At 41.0% G+C, this 8,729-nt stretch overlaps 1 pseudogene across 1 annotated transcript; it reads right to left on the bottom strand.

The window, feature by feature from the left end:
- Positions 1 to 913: 913 nt before the first annotated feature.
- On the bottom strand, positions 914 to 8,460 carry LOC308263809 (zinc finger protein 639-like; annotated as a pseudogene). The gene is made up of 4 exons: positions 8,138 to 8,460; positions 1,911 to 2,446; positions 1,229 to 1,706; positions 914 to 1,022 (listed from the first exon to the last, which is right to left on the bottom strand). The product of its transcript is annotated as a zinc finger protein 639-like (transcript).
- Between the last annotated feature and the right edge of the window lie 269 nt (positions 8,461 to 8,729).

The following is an 8,729-nucleotide window of genomic DNA, read 5'->3' as shown; positions in this document are numbered from 1 at the left end:
CCCCACTACTCCTTTACTGGGTTGTATCACAGAGTCTCAGACCCATGGAGTTATCGAGGCTGCTTTAGACCATGGTGGGTGCCAGGTTGGGCGTTCTCCTATGGTGTGATATCTCTGCCACCACCACTCCCCCACTGGGTCAAGTCCCTGGGAGTGCAGTACTGGGATTTCTCCTCTAGGGGCCGCAATTTGACTTACTGTTGATGAGTGCGCAGATGAAGCTGTAGTGGACTCGGTGAATTTGCTGCTTTTGCCGCCGGTGGCAATATGGTGCTGCTGCCACACCCTAGGCCGTGAGGCTGGCATATTTCTTCTCTGGTTTTGAGCTTTGCTCTGAGTCCCTGCATGGTGTGCTGAGCCCAGCCACTGGGAGCTTTAGATATTCCCTGCGCCAAAAAATCTGCCAAATCCCGTTCGGCTGTGCCACAGCGGCTCACCTCAGCTTGCTGTCCGCTGCTCCTCTCTGGAGCCTGGTGGGCTGTTGAGTGCGTTGGTCTGGTGCCGTCTGGTGGACTCACCGCTGCCGCCGGCAGTAAGGCGCTGCTGCTGCGTCCTCGGGCGTGAGGCCGGTGTTCCTCCTCTGTGGCTCTGAGCTCTGTTCTGAGTCCCCCTCCTTGGGGCCTGGTGCTGCAAGGGAATATGGCGCCCGCCGCTCTGCGCCGCAGCTCCGGCCTCAGCACTGTGGTCTGGTTTCTTTCTGGTGTCTCGTTTTTCCAGCCCTCTTTTTCTCTGTCCCTTGTAATTACATTTTTTGTTTCTCTGTTTATGGTGTTTTCTGACTATGATAGGCGCTGATTTTGTGGTAATAGAGATTGGTTGTTAGCAGAACTCGTAAGCCCCGCTTTTCTCCGTCGCCATCTTCCCGAAAGTCCTGGAATATAACTTATTAATTTCCTTTAATCTGCAAACCTCATCAGTCACTACATTTATGAGGTAAGTCAACCAAATGCTTTAAATCTAGATGCATTTTAAGATCTTCAACTTGTCCTGTTGAATATTCACAATATTGACATAAATAAAACCTTTCAGATAAATATGAATTTATTTATTTATTTATTTTGGTGGTACTGGGGTTCCTGGAAACCCTTCTACCTCTGGGCTATGCTCCCAGACCTATTCTTATACATTTTTATTTGGAAACAGGGTCTCTTAAGCCAGCGTGGCTGGCTGCACAATCCTCCTTTCTCTACCTCCAAAGCGCAAGGATTACAAGTGTGTGCCACCATGCCCAGCCGATAAATGTGAATTTAAATGCTTATAATATTCTAGAATACTTGAAAAGCCCTTCCCACAGTCATAACAAACATGAGGAAATATTTTAGTATGTTCAATAGCAACATGCCTGTTAACGTTGGTATGAAGTCCACTCTGCAAACCACAGACTTGACATACAAAGAAGTTTTTACATGTGTCAAAGGTAATTTTGCTTAAGAGGCTGTACTGTCCATGTTCTCCATTGTTATACTTATCACTTAATTCTATTAATTTACACGCATGCTCATTTACCACATGGCTATGCAAGTCTTCTGGATCATTAGTTTTGTGTTCACAGAACTGACACAAGTACTGTTCATCACAGCTGTGCTCCTGGAAATGCAGGTAGAGCTCACTGCTGGAGGAGAACTGCACGTCACACTGTTCACACCAATAGAGGTGGTCACTGAAGTGGGTGTCCGCAATGTGCTGCCTGAGGTTCTCAAAAATGACTGTTGTGACCCAGGTGTGGTGGCGCATGTTTGTAAATGTACTTGGGAGGTGAGACAGGAAGATCACAGTTTCGCAGCCAGCCTCAGCTACTTAGTGAGGTTCTCCACACCTTAGTGAGATCCTGTTTCAAATAAAGAATAAAAAGGGCTGGGCGTGTAGCTTGGAGGTAGAATGTACTTGGTTCAATCACCAGTACCCCCTGCCCCCCGCAGTAACTGTCTTGTAGTTGGAGTATTTACAAATATAGGGATCCTTTTCATGTAGTTTGGCATGTTAAATCAGAAGCATGTTGGTAGAGAAACTTTTCTTGTATATATGGCACACATTTGACTCAATACATTTATGCTTCAGGATAATATGCTGTTTTAAGTAAAAAAATATTTACCATTGAACTCACAAAGTTCACATTTATAAAAGCCACTGCTATTAGCTCTCAGTAAAGGCCATTTTTGCTGGACAGTCACATTCAAAGCTTGGATCTTGTCAAGAATTTTTAAAAGTTTAGCTGGTGGCTCTTCATCAGTTTGGTCTTGGAGGCTTTTGGAGGAAATGTTTTCTGTCTCTACATCGTAATCCTCAGAAATTGCACACACTTCTACAGCAATCACAACATCTTCAGCAGTGTGGACTTCCATGGGTCTCTCCTCGGGAGCTTGCTGGTTGACTGATTCAGGTGTGTCATATTCCTCATCACACATTTCAACATCAGCAGATTTTTCTGTTGAAAAGGCAGTGTGGTCTAGAATTATTTTTTTATTTTTTTGGTGGTACTGGGGTTCCTGGAAGCCCTTCTACCTCTGGGCTACACTCCCACGGGCTACACTCCCAGACCTATTATTTATTTATTTAATTATTTTTAATTTTTTTGTTTTGTTTTGTTTTTTATTTTTATTTTTTTTATTGGTGCACTGTATTCATACATCATAGTGGGATACAAACTTTTGTAGACATACATGCACACATCGCCCAGTCAGCCCCCACCCGATCCCCACCCCATTCTCTCCCCATCCCTCCCTCCCATGCTTGGCTAAGTGGTTGACATCTAGTATTATAGCAATTTATCCAAAATTAAAAATGATAATCTCACATAAAGTTTCATTTGTCTGATACCAAGCTTTTTTTTTTTTTTTTTTTAATTCTACTTCTAAGCTACATACCCAGCCCTTTTGACTTTTGTTTTGATACAGGGTCTTTTTTTTTTTTTATTGGTGCACTGTATTCATACATCATAGTAGGATACATACTTTTGTAGACATACATGCACACTTTTCCCAGTCAGCCCCCACCCAATCCCCACCCCATTCTCTCCCTATCCCTCCCTCCCATGCTTGGCTTAGTAGTTGACTTCTAGTATTATGGCAATTTATCTAAAATTAAAAAATGATAATCTCACATAACAGTTTCATTTGTCTGATACCAAGCTTTTGATGACTTAAAGATAACATTTCAATATTTCTTTTTGCTTTCTTTCTTACCAGAGAATATTTTTTTCTATTTTTTAGGTGAAACTATCATATATTTGTATATTTATTTTTCAGAAAAAAATCTATCCTAATATGGAATATGGAGTCTAGGTACCCAAAACGATCTTGAAAAAGAACAAAGCTAGAAGATATATATTTTCTGATTTCAAACCATATAAAGCTACAATAATTGAAACAGTGTAGTACTATTCTAAAGGCAGATATATAAACCATTGGAGTTAAATAAAAGCGTAGAGCTAAATTCTTCCCTATATTGTCAAGTTATTTTTGACAAGGTTTCCACGAACATTTGGTGGTGGAAATGATAATCTTTTAACTAAATATTGTTAAAAAATAATAATTACATGGAAAAGAATAAAATTGGACCCTTACCTAATCCCATATACAAATATTAACTCAAAATAGATAATAGACCTAAATATAAATCTTAAGACTATAAACTTTTAGGAGAAAATCTGGGTCATAAAACCTCACAACATTGAAATTGGCAGTGATTTCTTGGTTATGATTTCAATGGCACAGGCAACAGAGGAGTATACAGACTCCCTAAAAAAAAAAAATTGTATATCCAAAGACAATGTAAACAGAGTTAAAAGTTACTAATAGAATTGGATAAAATATTTCCAAATGCTATATCTGAAGGTATATTAATATTCCAACTAGAAATCCTAAAAATTAACAACAATAAAGGCAAACAATACCATTTAGAGATAGGTAAAAGACTAACATAAATAATGAATCTCCACAGATAACCAATCTTAATTGTCTGTTGGATGGAAACTCTTGTTTCTCTGGTTCTGGTGTGTGTTACCTATTTCTTCTTTGTAGTTAATCTCTTTGAGTATTTTCTCTAGTGCTGGTTTTGAAGACATAAATTCCTTCAGTTTCTGTTTGTCATGGAAGCTTCTTATTTTTCCATCTAATTTGATAGAAAGTTTTGCTGGGTAGGAAATTTTTGGCTGGAAGTTGTTTTCTTTCAGAGTTTGGAATCTGTTACTCCAAGCCCTTCTGGCTCTCATGACTTGGTTTGGGAAGTCTGGAGTGATTCTAATTGGTTTGCGTCTGAATGTCACTTGGCCCTTTGTTTTTGTTGCCTTTAAGATTCTCTGCTTGGCTTCCACATTGGTCATTTTGACAATTATGTGGCGTGGGGATCCTCTTCTCTGATCCTGTCTAAAGGGAGTTCTATAAGTTTCCTGGACCTTTGTATCAACCTCTTGCTCTATGTTTGGAAAATTTTCTGCTATTACTTCTTTGAAGAGATTGTTGATCCCTTTGGTTTCACTTTCTTTTCCCTCCTCTATTCCAATTATTCTTAGGTTAGCTCTCTTAAAATGGGCCCATATTTCTTCAATATCAGATTCCTGTTGTCGGATTTTTTTTCTAGATTAGAAACTATGAGTTCATTTTTGGATTGCTCATCTTCTAAGAGCAAGATTCTGTTCTCCATGTGGTCTAATCGGTTGTTTGTGCTTTGAATTGAGGCCTTTACTTCATTAATTGCATCCTTTATCTCTTTTTGGCTCTCTCTGAGTTCTTTTCGAAGCACCTCTATTATTTCTACAGTTATTTTCCTGATTTGCTCTTCTAGAAATCTCTGATTTTCTGTTTTATCGGGTTCTGATGTTGTGGGGTTGTGGGCATTAATTGCTCCAGTATTATTCCTCTTTCCCATGATTTCCGATGTTTGTGCCTTCTCTGGGTTCTTCCCTTGGGTCACTATGACTTCTCTTAAGGTGTTCTGGATCTCGAGTCAGTAGTATGGCGGACCCCACTACTCCTTTACTGGATTTTATCACAGAGTCTCCGACCCAGAGAGTCGATAGAGGCTGCTTTAGACTGTGGGGAGTGCCAGGTTGCACGTTCTCCTATGGTGTGATATCTCTGCCACTGCCCTTACCCCACTGGGTCAAGTCCCTGGGAATCAGTACTAGGATTTCTCCTCTGTGGCCCGCAATTTGACTCACTGTTCTTGAGTACGCAGATGTAGCTATACTGGATTCGGTGAATTTTCTGCTGCTGCCGCCGGTGGCAATATGGCGCCGCTGCTACACCCTCGGTTATGGGGCTGGCGTTTTTCTTCTTGATTTTGATTTCTTCTGAATCCCTGCAGCGTGTGCTGAGCTCGGCCACTGGGAGCTTTAGATGCTCTCTGCGCGGAGAAATCCCGCCTGGCTGTTCCGCAGCAGCTCACCTCGGCTTGCTGTAGCCGTCCCGTGAATTCGCTGGTGCCGCCGGCAGTATGGCACTGCTGCCGCGTCTGCCGCGTCCTCGGGCGCAAGGCCGGTTATCTCCTCTGTGGCTCTGTTCTCAGTCCGTTTTCTCTCTGGAGCCTGGTGATTTTTTGTTTCACTGGTGATGGTGTTTTCTGGCTATGAAAGGCGCTGATTTTGTGGTAATGGAGATTTGTTGTTAGCGGGGCTCTTAAGCCCCGCTTTTCTCGGTCGCCATCTTCCCGGAAGTTCTTGATACCTGATACCAAGCTTTTGATGACTTAAAGATAACATTTCAATACTTCTTTTTATTTTCTTACCAGAGAATATTTTTTTCTATTTTTTTAGGTGAAACTATCATATATTTATATATTTATTTTTCAGGAAAAAACTCTATCCTAATATGGAATATGGACTCTAGATACCCAAAACGATCTTGAAAAAGAACAAAGCTAGAAGATATATATTTTCTGACTTCAAACCATATAAAGCTACAATAATTGAAACAGTGTAGTACTGTTCTAAAGGCAGATATATAAACCATTGGAGTTAAATACAAGCCTAGAGCTAAATTCTTCCCTATATTGTCAAGTTATTTTTGACAAGGTTTCCACGAACATTTGGTGGTAGAAATAATAATCTTTTAACTAAATATTGTTGAAAAATAATAATTACATGGAAAAGAATAAAATTGGACCCTTACCTAATCCCATATACAAATATTAACTCAAAATAGATAAAAGACCTAAATATAAATCTTAAGACTATAAACTTTTAGTAGAAAATCTGGGTCATAAAACCTCACAACACTGAACTTGGCAGTGATTTCTTGGATATGATTTCAATGGCACAGGCAACAGAAGAGTATACAAACTCCCTAAGTAATGAATCTCCACAGATAACCAATTTTAGTTGACTGTTGGATGGAAAATCTTGTTTCTCTGGTTCTGGTGTGTGTTACCTATTTCTTCTTTGTAGTTAATCTCTTTGAGTATTTTCTCTAGTGCTGGTTTTGAAGACAAAATTTCCTTCAGTTTCTGTTTGTCATGGAAGCTTCTTATTTCTCCATGTAATTTGATAGAAAGTTTTGCTGGGTAGGAAATTTTTGGCTGGAAGTTGTTTTCTTTCAGAGTTTGGAATCTGTTACTCCAAACCCTTCTGGCTCTCATGACTTGGTTTGGGAAGTCTGGAGTGATTCTAATTGGCTTGCCTCTGAATGTCACTTGGCCCTTTGTTTTTGTTGCCTTTAAGATTCTCTGCTTGGCTTCCACATTGGTCATTTTGACAATTATGTGGCGTGGGGATCCTCTTCTCCGATCCTGTCTAAAGGGAGTTCTATAAGTTTCCTGGATCTGTGTATCAACCTCTTGCTCTATGTTTGGAAAATTTTCTGCTATGACTTCCTTGAAGAGATTGTTGATCCCTTTGGTTTCACTTTCTTTTCCCTCCTCTATTTTAATTATTCTTAGGTTAGCTCTCTTAAAATGGGCCCATATTTCTTCAGTATCAGATTCCTGCTGTCGGATATTTTTTCCTAGATTAGAAACTATGCGTTCATTTTCGGAATGATCATCTTCTAAGAGCAAGATTCTGTTCTCCATGTGGTCTAATTGGTTGTTTGTGCTTTGAATTGAGGCCTTTACTTCATTAATTGCATTCTTTATCTCTTTTTGGCTCTCTCTGAGTTCTTTTCGAAGCACCTCTATTATTTCTACAGTTATTTTCCTGATTTGCTCTTCTAGAAATCTCTGATTTTCTGTTTTATTGAGTTCTGATGTTGTGGGGTTGTGGGCATTAATTGCTCCAGTATTATTCCTCTTTCCCATGATTTCCGATGTTTGTGCCTTCTCTGGGTTCTTCCCTTGGGTCACTATGACTTTACTTAAGGTGTTCTGGATCTCGAGTCAGTAGTATCTCAGACCCCACTACTCCTTTACTTGGTTTTATCACAGAATCTCCGACCCAGAGAGTTGAATGAGGCTGCTTTAGACTGTGGGGTGTGCCAGGTTGCACGTTCTCCTATGGTGTGATATCTCTGCCACTGCCCCCTCCCCCACTGGGTCAAGTCCCAGGGAGTACAGTACTGGGATTTCTCCTCTGTGGCCTGCAATTTGACTCACTGTTCTTGAGTACGCAGATGTAGCTGTACTGGATTCGGTGAATTCTCTGCTGCTGCTGCCGGTGGCAATATGGCACCGCTGCTATGCCCTCGGCCGTGGGTCTGGTGTTTTTCTTCTTGGTTTTGATTTCCACTCTGAATCCCTGTGGCGTGTGCTGAGCTCAGCCACTGGGAGCTTTAGATTTTACCTGCGGTGAGAAATCCCGCCTGGCTGTTCCGCAGCAGCTCACCTCGGCTTGCTGTAACCGTCCGGTGAATTTGCCGCTGCCACCGGCAGTATGGTGCTGCTACCGCGTCCTCGGGTGTGAGGCCGGTGTATCTTCTCTGTGGCTCTGAGCTCTGTTCTCAGTCTGCTTTCTCTCTGGAGCCTGGTGATTTTTTTGTTTCACTGGTGATGGTGTTTTCTGGCTATGAAAGGCGTTGATTTTGTGGTAATGGAGATTGGTTGTTAGCGGGGTTCTTAAGCCCCGCTTTTCTCAGTCACCATCTTCCCAGAAGTCCCTATTTTTTAAACTTTTTTTTTTTTAATGTGAAAACAGGGTCTCTTAAGCCAGCGAGGCTGGCTCCGAACCAGCGCAATCCTCCTGTCTCTGCCTCCCAAGCGCGGGGATTACAAGCGTGCGCCACCACGCCCGGCCTGTGGTCTAGAATTCTAAGCACAGTACTGGAAGCCAGGTAGTTCTGATTTCTGTTTTTAGTCTTGATTCCATCTGTAAATTTTGGTAAGTCATTTGATATCTCAGTAGCAGAATCATCATCTTTGTTATCAAAATATTTTAAGTCTGACTGTCTCATAGAACAGATATTGTAACAATAATCAGAAAATTTCCATTGAATCCATCTGCAATTCTGCTTATTCCAGAGGAATCTGAATAAGAAGAAGGATGTAGAAGAGTACAGTCTTTCTTTTTTTTTTTTTTTTAGGATATTCATTCATATATTTTTACTTTGGTATTATTCTTAACACTGCAGTAAGGAAAGATGAATTATGGGTAAGTTTCCACAGATAGTAAAAAGATGTCTCAATTTTACTGATGAAGAAACAGACTGAGTGAAAGTCAATTACGAAGTGGCAGAACCAAGCTGGATGTGGTGGCACATGCTTGTAATCCCAGCATTTGGGAGGCTGAGACTGGAGGATCACAATTCATGGACAGCCTCAGTTACTTAGTGAGGCCCTATGCAACTTAGTGAGACCCTGTTTCA

This window comes from Muscardinus avellanarius (assembly GCF_963383645.1).
Source record: "Muscardinus avellanarius genome assembly, chromosome: 5".
NCBI lineage: Eukaryota > Metazoa > Chordata > Mammalia > Rodentia > Gliridae > Muscardinus > Muscardinus avellanarius.
Note: the sequence above shows the minus strand (reverse complement) of the source record. Positions and strands in the feature narration are given on the sequence as shown.